The 20,215-nt window shown below is 41.9% G+C and overlaps 1 protein-coding gene across 4 annotated transcripts in view; it reads right to left on the bottom strand.

Annotated features, from left to right (window-relative positions):
* TCP11L1 (t-complex 11 like 1) overlaps nucleotides 1-5,050 on the bottom strand; it is a 44,863-nt gene extending 39,813 nt beyond the window's left edge. For 2 of the 4 annotated variants that reach the window (XM_081936171.1, XM_081936168.1), the window contains exons 1-2: nucleotides 4,613-5,050; nucleotides 1,309-1,416 (exon numbers count right to left, since the gene is read on the bottom strand). The gene's annotated coding sequence lies outside the window, so the exon portion shown is untranslated. Of the gene's footprint in view, nucleotides 1-1,308; nucleotides 1,417-1,960; nucleotides 2,052-4,203; nucleotides 4,225-4,612 lie in introns of those variants that run through there. The other 2 variants (XM_081936169.1, XM_081936170.1) reach the window with 2 other exon arrangements.
* Between the last annotated feature and the right edge of the window lie 15,165 nt (nucleotides 5,051-20,215).

Below are 20,215 nucleotides of genomic sequence, written 5' to 3'. Positions count from 1 at the left end.
CTACATTTGTACTTGCACATGGAGTTGTGAACATTTTAAGTTTAAAAGTTGCCTGTATGACATCAAAAGTATATTTAAATTTTTGGGCATAACTATTGTCAAATAGATATTGGAAGATGGCACTTTACATCCTATCCTCAAAATACTGATATTTCAAGATAATTCCTTCTCTGAATACTTATTAGCACATTTGTTATGTTTACAATATTAGAGTCTCTTATAGCTATAGGTAAAGAGAGAACAATCAGAACAATCATGCTAACTCACCGCAGATCCTGGCACAATGCAGCAATTGAAAAGGAGTAAGTAGCAAAATGTAGTCTCTTAAACATCCTAACCATGGCAGAGGTACAGAACTATTTTCAGAACCAACACTGGTCTAGAACAACTCGCCATAGTCATGGCCACAGCCAACTTATTACACATTCCATGTTTATCAGCACAGAATGTGTAACTTTCCAAATTTTAACACAGTGTGTTAATAGTATCATTATTATTAATAATTATGGTCTGTGGTTCCATCTGAAAATGAAATCTGAACCCATGTTTTAAGGCATAAATTTAGTTCTAATTTTCTTTTGAGCAGCTTATATTTTTATAATAAGGAAGTCCCTTATTCTAAACAGGCAATAAGAAAAAATCTCTTGCAAGATAAGGTTAGACTTTTAACAAACTGCACATATATGCTGAAATACAAATACTAAGATACAGTATGGTGCAGAGTTTTAAAAACTGGAGGTTAAAAATAATCTAGCTCTAACATATTTGTCCTATTTTAGTTCATTGTTTCAAAGATAAATTAGTCTTGACAAAAGAAAGTCTTTTATAATCCAGAAATCAACATCCCTGTAGCAAGCAGGCATAAATCAAGTGAATTATTACTTCATAGAATCTTCCACACAGATAGCGGTCAACTGTATGAGTAGTGGGATTCACTTGCCTTTGCTACCGGTTCGCAGATGTGAGCGCGTGCATGCATGCTCACACTTTACTCGCACGCACCACCTTCTGCGCATGTGCACTGCCTTCTGCTCATGCACAGAAGGTCACGCATTAGGTCAGGGCGGGTGGGCGGAGCCTCGTCACCGCCGCTACAAGTTTACCCGAACTGGTAAGAACCGGTTGCATATCACCTCTGAACTGTATCATGAACAAAATATTAAAACTGATAAGGATTGTTATTAATAAAATAAAATTTAATTTAAAAAGGTCTTTATTTCTACAATCGGCATCTGAATAAAAGTCAGATTACTGAAATCAATTTTCTATCACTCCAGGTCTCTGTTTGCCTTATAAATGAACACTTACTTTTCACTTTAATGTCCTTGTAATAAGTTATATTAATATGTAGGGGGGGGGACCCACGAAAACAAGATGATAATTTCAAGCCAGCAAAACCAAGCAGGATCAAGCGTTCTGTAAGACAGACATACTGAAATTATACTTTTAAAAAAGACAAGCAAAGATCGAAGCTGAAAGTATTAATAACAAGCTGTTTCTCACAAATACAGAATGCTAGATTTATTATAATGATTTGTAGGAATTTAAGACAGAAGCCATCAGAACTTTCTCTCAATGACTGCCTTTTTTCCCTAATCATGCCACCAAAACGGATTACCAAAATGAATTATTAAAATGAACAAGGAGCAATGGCTGGAAACTAAGGAGAGAACTCACCTAGAATTAAGGAGAAATTTCCTGACAGAACAATTAATCAGTGGAATGGCTTGCCTTTAGAAGTTGGGGGTGCTCCATCACTTAAAGTTTTTAAGAAGAAATCGGATAACCATTTGTCTGAGATGGGATAAGGTCTCCTGCTTGAGCAGGGAGTTGGACTAGAAACCTCCAAGGTCCCATCCAACTCTGTTATTCTGTTCTGTTATCAAAACTGATTATATAAACCTGATTTGGGGGATTTTACAAGCAAAATATGCCAGAAACAGATTCAAAATCATCTTACCTAATTATAAAACAGTGTTTCCACAAAATTTGGGTTAACACTCCTGTCCAAAAGAAGTCAAATTCTTGAGACTGTTTGTTGCTAAACAGATCTGAAAGAACATTTATAAATACCGGTACTCTTATATGAAATTACAATAATCAACATACCAACCACAATCAATTTTTCATTTGAAATCAGATTTAACCTCATGGAAAGGTCAAAAAATAATTATGACAGCCATAATTACATGATTTAACTCCACCTCTTTGCTGACTACACATATAATATGGTATGTGTAAAAAGGGGTAGGGTTATAGCTGCCATAGTGAATTGACTTTTAAAAAATTAAACTTTTAATAAATTTTAGTGTTTTCCTCCTTTCCTCCAACATTATTCCCTGCATACACCAAGCCTTAATCTAGATCACAACAACACATATATGTATATTTGTCTTCAGAACCTATCTCAGTGACAGTCACACAAAATTATGAAAATACCTTTCCTCAGGGTTGCCGATGCTGGTTTTCCACTATCTGGGTTTATAGCTTTTTATTTTAATATTTAATGAAATCTAAGTTCTTTTACACATTACGTTGAATTATATTGTATGCATTAAATAGGTAAAAATAACTTAGTTTAAACTGACTGTTATCAGTTTTTTGTTATCGTTTGTGTGAAATCTGGGTTTGAGGGTGAAATCTTGGTTGGTATAGGAAACCTCGCTGGCAATGGGTAAATTAATAGGTGAAAATAATTAAGTGTAAAACTCATTTATTGTGTTTGTTCTTATTTGGGTTTTTTGTGTAGAATCTGTATATGAGTGTACAGATTGGCTGTTTTTTTTAAAGAAACTCCATTATTAACCCTTATTTCTTATTTGTTCTTTCACAAGCCCAGGAAGTAAGATACACAAGAACTGAAGATAAAGAAGCAACATTTGAAATCTTTCCATTTTTGTATCCAAGGATGCCCAATCTTAACCTATTCCAGATAAAATTTCTCCTCCTCTGTTCCAGAGTATTGAATCAGCCCAAATACTGGGCAGCTGTAGAAAAGGAGCAGGAAAACTTCCACTGCTGTCTAAACACAGACCCTTAACATTAATCCAGCAGCACTTAAAAGAGTAAGACCTCATCTGAGTATCTGGGGAAAGGCCCTACCGAATTCAACTACAGTAAGTCTGTACAGGAGCTGTAATTCCCATTTGTTTGTAAAATACAATATAATACAATAGTAGAGTTGGAAGGGACCTTGGAGGTCTTCTAGTCCAACCCCCTGCCTAGGCAGGAAACCCTATACCGTTTCAGGCAGATGGCTATCCAACATCTTCTTAAAGACTTCCAGTGTTGGGGCATTCACAACTTCTGGAGGCAAGCTGTTCCACTGATTAATTGTTCTAACTGTCAGCAAGTTTCTCCTCAGTTCTAAGTTGCTTCTCTCCTTGATTAGTTTCCACCCATTGCTTCTTGTTCTACCCTCAGGTGCCTTGGAGAATAGTTTGACTCCCTCTTCTTTGTAGCAACCTCTGAGATATTGGAACACTGCTATCATGTCTCCCCTAGTCCTTCTTTCTCTTAAGCTAAACATACCCAGTTCCTGCAATCGTTCTTCATATGTTTTAGTCTCAAGTCCCCTAATCATCTTTGTTGCTCTTTTCTGCACTCTTTCTACAATGTGGTGACCAAAACTGAATGCAGTAGTCCAAGTGTGGCCTTACCAAGGCATTATAAAGTGGTATTAACACTTCACGTGATCTTGATTCTATCCCTCTGTTGATGCAGCCTAGAAGTGTGTTGGCTTTTTTGGCAGCTGCTGCACACTGCTGGCTCATATTTAAATGGTTGTCCACTAGGACTCCAAGATCCAAGTAATATTCACGCTACACTTTCTTTAGCATTTCCAAACAGGAAGCCAGGTTCCTACTCCTCCCAGGCATAACTGTGCCTTTTGCAGTTGGATAAAACTCCCCCCATCTTCTCCAGTTAAGACTCGGGCAGCCCGGTTATTCCAACTCACAGTTATTTTTCTCCAATAAAGGAGAATAATTGTAGCTCAGGATTGAAATCAGGGGTCCTTGACACTCTCTGAGTTTGCTGGTTTTCTTGTAGATGTTTCATTACCCCATCAGTAAACAGCCCAACCAAGGAATCTCTAAGACACCCCCACACACACATACAGACAGGCAAGGCACCAGAATATAAACTGACAGAATATAAACTGACAGCAAACAGCGCTCCTTATACTAGCACTGAAGATGTTACCTAGTTAAGGGTAATGAAACGTCTCCAAGAAAACAAGCCCAGAGGGCACCAAGGTCCACTCATTTATTTTTCTTCCAAGGCTGGCAGCGGGGGGGGGGGGGGGGAGGAGAGACCACCCCGGCTGCAGCGACTGGCGAATTAAATCGTTCTTCTCGCCGTCTCTGCTGCAGAGACAAGATGGTTTATTTAAGGTACCGCTTGACTCCCGGCCTCGAAGGGACTTACACCCCGGCTAAGCCTGAATCTGACGCTGCTCCCGGATAGGAGGAGGCCTTTCCCTTTCCCAAAGCAACACGCCACCCCCCGCCTATAGCTACAGCTACCAGCCCATTTAGTGCCGAGGGTGAGAGGGAGAGGACCCTCTCTTCCCCCGCCCCGCCCTGCCCCGCCTGTCTGCTTGCTGGCTTACCTGCGCGGGCGGCGTCAACTTTTCGGCCCCGCTTGCGACCAGTCCCAAACGAGGCGGAACGGAGAGCGGAAAGCCGAGGCAGGGCGCGGCGCCGGCAGCGCAGTACCAACAGCAGCCGCACGGGAGGCCAAGACGCCGAGCTTCTTCGCGCTTCTCCTCACGGCCAACCGGGGGTCTGCAGCGGGACGGAAGGGACTGTCAGTCCGCCGCAGAGCGCAGCCATGTTAGCGCCCCGCCGAGGCGAAAGAGTTTGTGCACGCACGCGTGCACTCCTAATGAACAATAGCGAGAGGCGGCTAAAAGATGCCAGTGCACGAGCGGCGTTGTTCTCGGAGCAAGGAGAGGTCTTTCTCTGCAGAGGTCTCGGGAGGAAATCCCACCGGGTCTCCCCCGGAGCCCTTCCCAGCAGCCCCGGCCTCAGCATCCAGTTCCTCTTCCTCCTCCCCAACATGCAAGTGTCTTTCTCTGGGCGGGGAGATACGCCTTGCAAGCAAAATGACAAGTCCGCCTCTCCCAAACCCCGAGAACTGGAGCGTAGCATCTTTATAACCCCCCCCCTTTTTAAAAAAGTTTTATTTTAAAACAAGCAAAAAATGCATATAACATAAAAAAGATCAATTACATTTATTTATTTATTTATTATATTTATTATTCACACTTATAGACCGCCCCCTCTCCCGGAGAGGACTCGGGGCGGTGTACAGTCACTAAAATACATTGTAAAATACATACATAAACAATTAAATTAATACTGGTGAAGAAGGTTATGAGACTGTAATCGAATAATAAATATAATACGTTAAAAGCCTATAAAACCCTTAAAACCCAATTAAAATAAATAAATCCCGGGAGGTAAAACTAAGAAAGTGCCAGGCCAGCTGATTGAAATAGGTGAGTCTTTAACTTTTGCCGGAAGGAGCGGAGGTCGGTGGTACATTATCTATTTAGCAAACATTTGTGCATCACCGCTTTCAGTTATATATAAAATCAGTTTTCAACCCAATGTACATTAGTATATTAATTTAATTTAATTTAATTTAATGCTTCTAGACCGCCCCCTCTCCCGAAAGGGACTCGGGGCGGTGTACAGTTCATACAAAATATATCAGATACAATAAAATTAAGTATGTACAGTTGACAGTTGACATGGAGGAGGTTAAAATGCCATTAAAAGAACTGTACAAAGCAGATTAAAATAAGTTCAAACCCCTAAAAACAAATACAGTGAATTAAAAAACCCCTAAAATAACCAGATATAGTGCGTTTGCCAGGAGGGACAGTTGAATTATGCCAGGCCTGCTAATCGGAACAGGTGAGTCTTCAGTTTTTGCCGGAAGGAGCGGAGGTCAGAAGTGGTTCTAATGTCGGGGGGGAGGTCATTCCAGAGGGTTGGGCCCATCACAGAGAAGGCCCTACTCCTCGGTGTCGCCCGCCGGCATTGTCCAGTGGATGGCACCAGGAGAAGTCCCTCCCTGTGTGAGCGTATTGGCCGCAGGGATGTATGTGGGAGGATGCGATCCCGCAAGTAACTAGGTCCCGTGCCATGGAGCGCTTTAAAGATGGTAATCAGCACCTTGAAACGCACCCGGAAAACCACAGGTAGCCAATGCAGCTCGCGCAGGAGAGGTGTTATGTGGGAGTACCTCGTACTCCCCATCACAGCCCGCGCGGCTGCATTCTGAACTAACTGCAGTCTCCGGGCGCGTCCCAAGGGCAGCCCCATGTAGAGAGCGTTGCAGTAATCCAGGCGGGACGTCACCAGCGCATGAGTGACCGTGCGTAGGGCATCCCGGTCCAGTAGGGGGCGCAATTGGCGCACCAGGCGAACCTGGTGGAACGCCCCCCTTGCCACGGCCGCCACATGGTCATCCATTGACAGCCGGGCATCAAGGAGGACGCCCAAATTGCGCGCCCGTTCCACAGGGGGCAATTGCTCGCCCCCTATGGCCAGCGATGGAATCAGCTGGCTGAATCGAGGTGCCGGTAGCCACAGCCACTCAGTCTTGGAGGGGTTGAGTTTAAGTCTGTTGTCCCCCATCCAGACCCCGACGGCCTCCAAACACCGGGACATTACTTCGACAGCCTCGTTGGGGTGGTTTGGAGTTGAAATATACAGCTGAGTATCATCAGCGTAGAGGTGATACTCAACCCCAAAACCACGGATGATCTCACCCAGCGGCTTTACATATGTGTTGAACAGGAGAGGCGAGAGGACCGACCCCTGTGGCACCCCACAAGTGAGTGGCCTCGGGGTCGACCTCTGTCCCCCTGTCAACACACATTGCCTCCGGTCGGAGAGGTAGGAGCCGAACCACCGCAAAACGGTACCTCCGACTCCCATCCCCTCCAACCGGCGCAATAGGATACCATGGTCGATGGTATCAAAAGCCGCCGAGAGGTCTAATAGGACCAGGATAGAGGAACAACCTCTATTGATTATTGTAGATCATATATTCAGTTTACTCTTATAATTTCCTCCTTTTAAACATGAATTCTAAAGATTAAATACATATGTATGCTAACTATCTGTTACATCATTGTGAATCTATTTAATAATAACATCTTTATAGTATCATCTATTTTATTCTGATGTTTCTTGCAACATTTTATATTTGTGTATCATTACTTTCAGTTATATGTAAAATCATAAATTATCTATCAAATGTATATAAATACCTCTTTATCATATTCAAACTACAATTATTATTTCTTCATTTTAAACAAAAAATTCTAAATATTCAATTCATATATATACCAATATTCCATTACTTTGTTATAAATCTATCAAATCTATATAAAAGTAATATGTCTTTATAATATCTCCTATCACAGTGATGGCGAACCTATGGCACGCGTGCCACAGGTGGCACCCGGAGCCATTTGTGAGGGCACGCAAGGCGCTGCCCCGTCAGCTGGCCAGTGCGCATGTGCATGCTGGCCAGCTGAGTTCACCCTTTTTAAAGCCATTTTCCACCTCCCCCGGCTCCAGAGCTTTTATAGGAGCGGGGGGAGGGCGAAAAGACCCCCCCCCCGAAGCCCTCCAGAGGCTTCATGAACTTCCCTGAAGCTTCCGGAGTGCAAAAAAACCGGCCCTACAGGTAAACCGGAAGTTCGGAAACGGACTTCTGCTTTGCTCAGAGGGTCGTTTTGACTGCTCCGGAGGCTTTAGGGAAGCGTCCTGAAGGTCCCTCAAGCCTTTGGAGTGCTCAAAACGACCCTCCGAGTAAACCGGAAGTCACTTCAGGTTTGCTCAGAGGTTCGTTTTGACTGCTTCGGAGGCTTCAGGGAAGTGTCCTGAAGGTCCCTGAAGCCTTCGGAGGGCTTCCTGGGGAGCGGGGGAAGCTGTTTTTGCCCTCCCCAGGCTCCTATAAAGCCTCTGGAGCCTGAGGAGGGGGGAAAAAGCATGCAAAAAATGGGGGGAGCGCCTGTAGTGCGCGCATGGGGGGGGTGTCGCTCATTGCATTATGGGTGCGTAACGCCTGCACTCTACCCCCTGCGCTCCCCCCACTTATGGCACCCGAGCCAAAAATGGTTCGCCATCGCTGTCCTATCACATTCTATTATTACAACTCAAAATTATGGTAGTTGTATCCATTGATAAAACGAGTCCCAAATCTTATAGAATTGTTCATCTTCTTGTTCTCTGATTTCAAATGTCAATTTACTCATTTCAGCACATTCCATTGTTTTTCGAATAACTTCCTCCTGCATTGGTATTTTCTCATTTTTCCAATTTTTTGCAAATACAATTCTGGCTGCCATTAAAATATTTACAATCAAATATTTCAAGTCTTTATTGTATGTATCTGGTATAATACCCAATAAAAGAGTCTCTGGTTTAAAGTCTATGCGTTTCTGTGTCATTTTTTCCAACCACATGTGGATTTTAGTCCAATACCTTTTAGCTTCTGTGCAAGTCCACTACATGTGGTAGTACAATCCCGGTGTCTGATGACATTTCCAACACTTTTCCGATTTGTTTTTGGACATTCTTGCTATTCTCATTGGGGGTAAGGGCCACCTGTAAAACATCTTATACAAATTTTCCTTATAAGCTGTTGACATTGTCATTTTATAATTTTGGGACCACAATTTCTCCCATTTCTCTAGTTCAATCCCATGTCCAAAATTTCTCCCCGAAGCTATCATAGGTTCTTTAACTTGTTCTTCTGTTAGCTTAACCTCTAGTAAATGTCCATATAGTTTTTTAATTACGTTTTCATCAGTACCTGTCAAAATTTTATCTCAGTTTTTTTATCATGAAAACCTTCCATTTTACAGTCTTTATCATATCTAGATTGCATTTGCACATATGAAAACCAATTCATTTCTATTCTTTCCTGTTTCAGCTCTTGCATAGATTTGAGTTTACTCTCTGCATTCAAAATTTCACCATATCTAACTGTTTGTTCCTTCAATAGTTAATAGCCAGACTGGTATTTTTAAGTAATAATTGCTTTTTAATCTTCTCCCAATTCAATAACAAAGCTTCCCTTAAATAATGTCTTTCTGAAATAACCCTGTGTTTTAGTACCTTTATACCATAAAAAAGCATGCCATCCCAACAATAAGTCATGTCCTTCTAAAGTCAATAATCTAGAATTCCTTAGTGTTATCCACTCCTTAACCCACATCAAGCTAGTTGCCTGGTGATATAATTCCCAATTGGGTAGGCCCATGATCTAGCACCGTGATGGCGAAACTATGGCACGCTTGCCGGAAGTGGCACGCAGAGCCATTTCTCCTGGCACACGGAGCCATCTCCAGCTCCTCTTCCGGGTTCGGGTACAGCAGCCAGCTGGTCTTGACACGCATTGGCGTGCCAGAAAGCAGAAGTGGAGCCGCCCAGTGCGCATGCGCACGCTAGGAACGTGATCTTTTTGTTTCCAGGGTGCACATGCGTGTCGGCCATTTGGTGATCTGGTTCCTGGCACGCATGCACACCAAAAACCAGTAACAGGAAGAGCAATGGCCGCGCGTGCCCAAAGACACAGAGAGGGGTTCCTGGCCATCGCTTCTTAGTAGAGCTGTGGTCGGGGCTTCCTTCCCTCCCCCGCCTGAGTGGGCTACTTGCATAGAAGCAACCGGGCAGCCACCGGCTGGAAGCAGCAGCACAACAGTCTCCGTTACCAGGGGCGAAGGGGTGGCGGTGGCGAGAACGGGTGACCGCCGCCCCTTTGTCTCTTCCCCACAGCGGCTGTTGTGCTTCCGCTTCCAGCCAGGATGCTGGCGGAGGAGCTGCTGGCGGGGAGGCGAGCTACCTGCATAAAGACGCCGCTGAGGGTCTGGCAGAATATATCCCGGCTGGAAGCGGCAGCGCTCCAGACCGTGGATCCTCATCAGAGCTGGAGCTCTGAAGAAGTCTGCTCAGGTGGGGGGGGAGGGGAGGGAGGGATGCCTGAGACCGCCCGTCCTTGCCATCGCTACTCCTTTGCTGTTGCGATGCTTCTTCCAGCCAGGATATATTCTGCCAGACCCTTGGTGGTGTCTTTATGCGGGTAGCTCTCCTCTCTGCCAGCATCCCGTCTGGAACCAGAAGCGCAACAGCCGCTGTTGGGGAGAGGATGAAGGGGCGGTGGTCGCCCCTTCTCTCCACCGCCACCCCTTCGCCCCTGGTAACAGCAGCTGTTGCGCTGCTGCTTCTAGCCGGGACGCTGGATGAGCTGCTGGCAGGGAGGCGAGCTACCTGCATAAAGACGCCGCCAAGGATCTGGCAGAATATATCCCGGCTGGAAGTAGCAGCGCTCTGGACTGCAGATCTTTATTAGAGCCGTGGGCTAGAGCCATGCAAGCAGCCCGCTCGTGTGGGGAGGGAGGGAAACCCTTGCCCACACTTGCCACCGCCGCCCCCTCACCCCCAGCGGCTGTCACAGTGGTGCTTCTGGTTGGGATGCTGGAGCAGCCAGAAGAAGGAGAAGCTGCCGTGGGGGAGGTGGGCGGGACAGACACCAATTGCAAATGCTTCTCCCCCAGTGCAGTCCGAGAGACAGCAAAGAGCCTCGGGAGGGTGGGGGAGGCTGTTTTCACCCTCCTCAAGCTCCTTGAAAGCTTCTCGAGCCTGGGGAGGGTGAAAAACGGGTCTATCGCTTGCCAAAAGGGAGGGGTCACACGCATGCGCAGGGCGTGTTTGCGCGCATGTGCAACGGGGGGTCGCACGCATAGCATTATGGGTCTTGCACGCCTGCGTACGACCCCCCTGCGCTCCCCCCGCTTTTGGCACGGGAGCCCAAAAAGGTTCGCCATCGCTGATCTAGCATCTTGTAACGACTTTAATTTTATTCTTGCTTTTTTCCCCTGCCAAATTAACTTCAATACTATTTTATTTAATTCATTAAAAAAAAATTCCCTAGTTTAATTGGAATTGTCTGGAACAGATATAAAATTCTAGGTAAAATGTTCATTTTGATAGTAGAAATTCTCCCTATCATTGATAATTGTAAATTTTCCCATTTCATTAGATCAGACACAATCTGTTGAAGTTTATAATAATTGTTCTCTTTAAGAGTGCTACATCTTGCAGTTAAATATATCCCTAAACATTTAACCTTGTTTGTAACTTGGATCTCCAATGCTTCTGCCAATTCTTCCTTTTGTCTCGATGTTATATTTTTTGTCAAAATTTTTGTTTTGTCTTTGTTTATTTTCAAGCCAGCTACATTCCTATATTCCTCTATTCTCTCAATCAATTTAGGTGCCATTCCAAATGGATCCTCGAGAATAAAAAACCAAGTCATCTGCAAATGCTTGTAATTTATATTCTTCTTTTTTGATTTTCATTCCTTTTATTTCTTTTTCTTCTCTGATCTTTAATACTTCTAATGTTAAGACAAAGAGTAAAAGTGATAATGGGCAGCCCTGTCTTGTACCTTTCTTTATCTCAAAGGAGTCCGTCAATTCTCCATTTATCATTATCTTTGCTGTTTGTTTATGGTATATGGTTTGAATGGCTTGCGTGAATTTCTTGCCAAAATTCATCTTTCCAATTGTAAGAACATAAATCGCCAATTCACGTTGTCAAATGCTTTCTGGGCATCTAAGAAGATCAAAGCCATTTGTTTTTCAGGGTGCGCCTCATAATACTCCAATGTATTCAAAATTATTCTCATGTTATCTTTAATTTGTCTTTTTGGTAAGAACCCATTTTGGTTGGGGTGAATAAAACCATTTAGATATTTTTTAAGTCTTTCTGTTAGTATTGAATCAAATAACTTATAGTCTGAATTCAGCAAGGAGATGGGTCTATAATTCTTAATTTGTGATAGATCAGCCTCCTCTTTGGGTAGGAGCGTAATATATGCCTCTGACCATGATTTGGGTATCCTACTCTCTGTCATTACCTCGTTCATAACTTCCAGTAGTGGAATGGACAACAAATCTTGAAAAGTCTTATAGAATTCTGCAGGCAGCCCATCTGGGCCTGGAGCCTTGCTGTTATTTTGTTTTTTAAGTGCTTCAGTTAATTCCATATTTATTCTACTTTCTACCATGTTTCCCCGAAAATACAACCTGTCCTGAAACTAAAGCCTTGCCACATTTTTCACATGGGCAAAAATATAAGCCCAGCCCTGAAAATAAGCCCCCTGGACAATCCTCCCCCCTGGCCAGGCAGAGCACCACTAGCAGTGTCCCGAAGGCACCAAGCCGTGGGAACGAGGTAGGGGCAAAGGCACTCGTGTTGCTTGGTGCTTTCAGGGTACCACTAGGTCAGTCAGCGGCGCTGTGCCCAGCTGAAGAGGGGGGGTTGCTGGGCAGCTGCTCTCTTGCGAGTGGGCTCCCAAAGACCCGGGCACAGCCTCAGGATCGAATGGCTGTGTGCACTGTCGCAGCAGCAATGCAGCAGCCATGAGGTTACCAAGCTTGCGAGCAGCCACCCGACAACCCCCCTTTCCAGCCGGGTACAGCGCCGCTGACCGACCTAGCAGTACCTGGAAGGCACCAAGCAAAGCAAGCGCCTGTTCACCGCCCTCCGCCTCCCGTGATTCAGTGCCTTTGGAATGCCCCTAGGTGAATGAATGGGGCTCTGCATGACTGGAGAGGGGGGTTGCGCAGCGGCTTTTCCGCTCCCCACTCGCGCGAAGGGCATCTCCACTGCTGGTGCAGCCCGCGTCTTGGGTTTTTGTTTTTTTTTTCAAAGCACGGAGGACGGATGCCGCTCTGGAAGTATGCTCTATAGTTGTGGGCTGCAGATCATACAACCATAGATCGTACTCCCAGAGCAGCATCCGTCCTCCGTTGCAGCTTCCAAAGCACCCCAAAAATAATAAGCCCTCCCCTTTAATAAGCCCAAGGCCATATTTTGTTGGTCAAAAAAAATAAGACCCTGTCGTATTTTCGGGGAAACACAGTAGTATTGTTTCCATTTCTTTAGGTATCTGGGGAAAATTGGTTTCTTGTAGGTATTGTTTAACTCCTCCCTCTTCTAGATTCTCTTGTTCATACATCTTACCATAGTAATCTTGTATAATTTTCTTCTTCTCTACCATTCCATAGCAAATTTGCCCTTGATTGTTTTTTAATTGCAATATTTTCTTTGATGCTCTTTTTTCAATATGTATGTCAACCATCTGCCTGGTTTATTAGCATTTTCAAAATAGTTCTGTTTAGCTCCTCTAATTTTTTGTGCCAATTCCTCTTTTTCCAGTAAGTCCATTTTGTGTTTATTTATATCCATTTTTATTTTAATATCCTTTTTTGTGGCGAATTCTGTAGCTCTTTTTCAAGGGCCTTGTAGTCATTCTCTAAGCCTTTAAGAAGTTGTGTTTTCTTTATATTTCTCTTTCTTGTGTAGTCTATTATCAAACCTCTAGTATAAGCCTTCATTGTATCCCAGAGGTTCTGCATCGATGTATCTTCCTTTCTATTTTCTTTAAAGAAAAAAGCCAGTTCTTTTTCCATTTTCCATTTCCATTTACAAAATACTTCTCTTTTAATATCGTATTATTTAATGTCCATCTGGATCTCTTTCTTTGTCCTTTCCATTTAATTATGATTGGATTATGATCTGCCCAGGTACTTATTTCAATTTCAAGTTCCTGTACCTTACAAATCAGTTCTGTTGGGGCCCACATCATGTCGATTCTGGAGTATGATGAATGTCTATTTGAATAAAAAGTATATTGTTTTTTGGTAGGATTCCTTTCTCTCCAAACATCTCTAAGATTTATTTCATCTGTCATTTTAAAAAAGGCTTTAGGTAGCAGTTTTCTATTTATCTTTGTAATTTTTTCTGTTTTATAGTCCAGATTTTGATCTAAAACTCTATTAAAATCTCCCATCATACAAATATCAGTATAGTCCAATTCAATTATTTTCCTGTGTACTTTTCTGTAAAATTCATCTTGTTTGTCGTTGGGGGCATATATTGCAATTAAAAGCATTTTCTTCGAGTTGTCCATAATTTCCACCCTCAAGATTCTTCCCTCGTCATCTGTATAAATTTGTTTTGCTGGAATTATATCTTTAACATAGAAGATCACTCCTCTTTTCTTACAGTTTGCCAATGCTGTAAATAATTTCCCCAATTTTGGTTGCACCAATAAATGTTCATGCTGTTTTTGAATATGAACTTTTTGTAAACAAATTATGTCCAATTTAAATTTTCCTAATTTATGAAACATTTTTCTTCTTTTAATTGCAGAGTTAAGTCCATTTATATTAATTGAGATCATTTTTTTCTCTTCCATATCTATATTTTATAATTAGGATTTATAGCTCTAGTTGATCTCTGTTCTCGTAGTTCTCTAATGTCGCCACCTGTAGTTCCCTCCTCTGTTTGAATCCCACCTACCGCACCTTCAAGTTTCTCGATCTCAACTGCACATGCCTCTTGCAAGTCTACCAATAGATCTTCTCTTCCAGTCTTCTCAGTCTTTTCAGCCTTTCCTCTCACATGTTCATTGAAAAATGCTTCTGCCTTATTGGTTGTGTCTATTCTGTATCTTTGTCCTTGCCATGTAAATATTAAACCTTCTGGTATAAGCCATCTGTAGTTAACACCTTTCTTAAGTAGGATCTTAGTCAAGAATTGATATGTTCTTCTCATCTCTCTCACTCTTCTTGGGATTTGTTTCAACACTAGAATCTCCTTCCCCTTATATTCCAATTTTCTACCTCTTGTTTTCTGTAGAATTTGTGATTTAATTATTTTCTTAGTAGATCTTACATGGACTTCCCTTGGGAGTCCATTTCTCGCTGCATATCTCGTGTAGATTCGAAACACCTCATCTATGCCATAAATCATCTTCTCTTGGGTTATCTCTAACACATCTTTCAGTAATTCTGATATTATTTACGCCAAGTCCTCGCCTTTTTCTTCTTCTATGTTTTGAAATCTTAAAAAGAATTCTGACCGATCCATTTCCCATCCCAGTATTCCACTGTTGTCTTTTCCCACTATGTTCAATCTACTATCAATATTCTTCATTTTCTTCTCTCTTTCTTCATCCCTTTCTTTGATTTTTTGTAGTCTGTCTTTGTATTTTATCATCCATTGTTGGATAGTTTCAATTTTTTATTGTTTTGTTTGTCTGTTGTTCTATTTTTTTTATCCTCTTCTCAATACTCTCTCCTTTTGCCTCTAGTTTTTGTATTCCTTGCGTAATTGCCTCTAGTGTTACACCCTTGTCCTTTTCCTTTTACTGTTGAAGCATCATCTGTATTGATCTTTGCCCTCCTGCAGGTGAAGAGGAGGGGGTTGTTGTTGCGGAGCCAACAGTTGCTATTTTTCTACTCATCTTCCTTTTTGTGTTTTAATTTTTAACCGTGAGGGGACAGAAAGTAAAAGATAAAGCAATAACTAATAGCTAAGACAACAATAAAAAAGGCCAAGAGGAAGAAAGAGGGGAAGGGAAAAGGAAAAAAGTATGCTACAGTATGGAAAGCCAAAAATCAGGAATGGGGGGGGGGAAGGAGAGATAAAAAATAAAAATAAAAATTCTTAGATCTCTTCTATGTAAATGGTTATGAAAAGAAAAAAGGGAGGAAGAGATTTAAAAAAATGTTAAAATTTCCCCTAGTCCAACACTCTTAAAAAACTCTGACAAAGAGGGAAAAAAATCAAAACAGAGAAAATAGACAGAATGAAACCACAGCTTCCAAAACAAAAGGTAAGATAAACACTGCCACCAAAAAAGAGCAAAACAAAAAGAAAAATTCAAAGTCTTTATATGGTGGAAGCCTTTTCAAGGTCACTCTGAGCTTCCCCCTTTGAAAAGAAAGATTTTGTTTATTCTTTCAAAGTAATTTACTCAGCTGCTGATATTTTCCAAGAAACAGCTGTGTTCCTCTCACTATCATATCTAACTGAATAGCCTTGAGCAGCTTCTCTACAAACATTCATACAAAAATAAAAACATTGTTCCAAAACCACTAGGTGGCAGTGATACTTGTTTCAATTTCAATCCTTGTTACACTGTTACACTCTGCTTTTAATTTTCTCTTTAAGAAAAAAAAAGAAATAATTAATAAAAAAGGAAAGGGTTCTAGGTCAATTCCAACTTAATTGTAATAATTCCAAAAAAATCCAACAAAGTAAGTAAGAAGAAAAGCACAAAGAGCTAGTCCAAGTTTTAAAAAAAAATCAAATAGATCAAATCGCTTCTTGAGTCCAGTTAGGCTTCCGGCATTAAAAAGGGAAGAAGAAAAAAAGGAAATCTTCAATTAACTATTTCTTACATCTGTCGCTTATTTTCTTATCAGTCCTTCTTTCTTTAAGTAAAATATCCGAGTTTTAGGGTATTCTCCCTCCAAAAGAAAAAGAATTGAGACTCTTACCAAATCGACATGCTTCTCTACAGCGCTTGCATTCGGGGCGGTTAGCAGTTTCAGCAGCCAAGAGACTGACTGTTAGTTTCTGGCAAAAGGGGCTTTTCCTGGATCACCAGAGACTTTGCGGGTGTCTCTGGGATTGACAGGATGTACCCTTACCTATCACCGTCTCTACAGGATGGTTTAGGTCCGAATGGATCATCCAGATGACCAGAATTCGGTGGCGATCCCAGGAGTCCAGGAAAGTCCAACTGCAACGTTCCACTGCAACGTCATGCCCCTTCATCACCCCCCCCATTTTAAAAAACAAACAAACCTTTTTTAAAAAAAAATTAAGCCACTGAATTTTTTTTCATCCCAGTGTTTTTGATTTTTAAATTGGGAGAAGAGAAAACATGGGGAAAATACTGCTAATAATGATGCATTAATAGTAATTATTTTCCAAAGCACCACAAGGTAAGACAAGAAATAGTGGGTGGAAATTAATCAAGGAGACAAGCAATTTGGAATTAAGGAGAAACTTCCTAATTATCACCAAGTGGGACAACTTTCCTTCAGAAGTTGTGGGTGCTTCATTATTGGAGATTTTTAAGAAGAGACTACACAGCCACCTATCTGAAATGTTAGGGTCTCCTGCTTGAGCAGGGGGTTGGACTAGAAGACCTCCAAGGTCCCTTCCAGCTCTATTCTGATTGATTGATCGTAAAGGCATTGCTGATTCTTTTAATGATCCTGTGAAGCAGGTTATTGGTAAATGCTAAGAAAAGATGAATAAATATAAAACACATGCAAACAAACACAGTATAGTAGAATGCAAAGGAACTTTACAGTGTTGAATGTTCTTCTGTAGATGCTGGCTAGTATTTCTGCAAGCAATTTCAAAGCAAATGCAAACACAGTAATGAAAAAAAACACATTTATCTTTGTAAAGTACAGGTAGTCTTCCATTTACATTTGTTTAATGACTGCAAAGTTACAATGGCACTGAAAAAAGTGGCTTATGACCAGTTCTCACACTTCTGACTGTTGGAGTATCTCCACAGTCACATGATCAAACTGTGAGCTTGGCAACCAGCATGTATTTACAATGATTGTAGCCTTGCTAGGGAGCATCTGACAAGCAAAGCCATTAAGATTTGCTTAATGATCATGATTCACTTAACTGTAGTTATATGCTTAACAATGAAGGCAAAAAAAGTCATGAAATGGGATGTGACTCACTTAACAGCTGCCTTGCTGTTAGGCTCAATTGTGCTCATAGGTTGAGGACTTCCTGTACTTTCGTCAGCCGTAGTAGGTAGTTGGCTCATTGGAGCTTCTGGATTAACCGGAGACTGCGCCATCTTGTTTTTCGACGACACCTTCAACATCTCGGAATTCGGCAACACTGGAATGTCACTGGGAAGAGCAGGTAAGGCCATGGTTGGATTCCCTATGGTAGCGTCGAACCTCTCGGGGGAAGAAGAGCGAGAAGGTAACTTCTGTTCGCTGGGGTCGTATGCAAGTTTAGCTGGCGTGGTTGCTGCGCTGCCATATTTGGAGTAACTTGCCTAGCCCTTGATTTATATGGCATTTCCAAACCCATCCTCTATCTCTACTATGTAAGGGCACGGCACGGTGATTTGTTTGACTATGCCCGGCAACCATAGGGGATGGCCCGTATAATTTCTGGCATAGACTGGTGCTTCCAAAGTGAACCTTCTATGTTGCTCAGTGGTCCAAAGTCCTCTTTTCTGATGAGAGCAACTTTTGCATCTCATTTGGAAACCAAGGATCCAGAGTATGGAGGAAGAATGGCGAGGCAATCAAGCACAGTAATCCCATGGTCATTGAACCAGTTTTTGGTGCTTTTGGAAAAAGTTGCTCTTATCAGAAAAGAGGACTTTGGACCAGTGAGCAACAGGACTTTGGACCACTGTGCTTCATTAAGACCAGGGTCAATGCAGCCGTCTACTACGAGATTTTGGAGCACTTCATGCTTCCTCCCGCATATGAGCTTTATGGGGATGCTGACTTCACTTTCCAGCTGCCCATACTGCCAAAAGCACCAAAACCTGGTTCAATGACTGTGGGATTACTGTGCTTGATTGGCCAGCAAATCCGTCTGACCTGAACCCCATAGAGAATCTATGGGGCATTGCCAAGATAAAGATGAGAGACATGAGACCGAACAATGCAGAAGAGCTGAAGGCCGCTATTGAAGCATCCTGGTCTTCCATAACATCTCAGCAGTGCCACAGGCTGATAGCTTCCATGCCACGCCGCATTGAGGCAGTGATTGCTGCAAAAGGGGCCCAAACCAAGTATTGAGTACATATGCATGCTTATACTTTTCAGAGGTCTGATATTGTTCTATGTACAATCCTTGTTTTATTGATTGCGTGTAATATTCTAATTTTCTGAGATGGTGGATTTGGGGTTTTCATGAGCTGTAAGCCATAATCTTCACAATTATGAAAAATCACAGCTTGAACTACCTTGCTTTGCATGTAATGAGTCTATCATATATTACTTTCACCTTTTAAGTTGCATTACTGAAATAAATGAACTTTTGCACGATATTCTAATTTTTCGAGTTTCACCTGTACTTTCAATATGGTACAGAAATATCCAAAACACAACTGAAACAAGTGAAGGATTAAACTAGAATATCAATCTGTGATTTCATCATCCAGTTTAATTCAAAAGTAGAAAAAGAACAAAATACGCACCTTGATTGCTCATTTTTACCACTCTTCTGAGTTTCAAATGTCTTCCTTCATGTAACATATTTGAAAGCAATCTTCTAAACCAGGGCTGTCAAACTCGCATCATCACGGTGTTGTCACGTGACTTATGACTTTTTTCCCTTCGCTAAACTGGGCATGGGCGTGGCCAGCATGTGACGTATCCGGCCCACAGCTTTGACAGCCCTGTTCTAAACCTATAATGCTGAGTACCAGCCCTTAGCATTATTTCAAAACAGATATATCCTGCCAGAGATACCATAATGTAGTACACATAGTACATATCATAATATCATAATGTAGTACACATAGTAGTAATGAGAACTCAGAAAAAGAGACAAGTATTTTCAAATTAAAATCTGATTTAATTAATACAGGAGACCAGTGGGCTCAGTATTTTGATGTCAATTGCTAATGAATAAGTATTTTTAATTTAGAGGCATTATGTTATGAGATAATAACAATAGCACTTAGACTTATATATCGCTTCACCGTGCTTTACAGCCTTAAGTGTTTACAGAGCCAGCATATTGCCCGAAACAATGTGCCTCCTCGTTTTACCGACTTCAGAAGGATGGAAGGCTGAGACAACCTTGAACCGCCAAACTGTTGGCAATCGGAATCAGAGAATTAGCCTGCATTGTAACCACTGTGCTACCATGGCTTATTGAGAATATAAAGACATTTGAGTATAGAATTTCCTGGAATGGGGCAACTTTCACAGGATATGTTGGAAACTTTTACTTGCACTTGGCTTAACTTCCTTTTATTCAACATTAATCTTCCCACACTGATACAATTGTTTTCTCCATGCAAGGGCAGAACTACTTCCATAGCACCAAGGGTGATTTACAGCTACTCTTTAATGAGAGAAGGAACCTAAAGACTGTGTTTGCCACAGTGAAACAGATTTCTGGTATAGATTTGTCTATGAATTGCATAGATTATGATCATATTTAAAAAGTATTTATGATGTTCATTCCAGACTTTCATCTGCAGTTTCATGATTGTAAACAAAGAAAATTATAAAGGTTCAGTAGTTGTTTTAATGTTTTATAAATGGCTTTTCTTTCAGTCATTTGGCTTTCTAATAGAAGGAATGACTGCTTAT

Source organism: Natrix helvetica, assembly GCF_964273705.1.
Source record: "Natrix helvetica genome assembly, chromosome: 1".
NCBI lineage: Eukaryota > Metazoa > Chordata > Lepidosauria > Squamata > Natricidae > Natrix > Natrix helvetica.
Note: the sequence above shows the minus strand (reverse complement) of the source record. Positions and strands in the feature narration are given on the sequence as shown.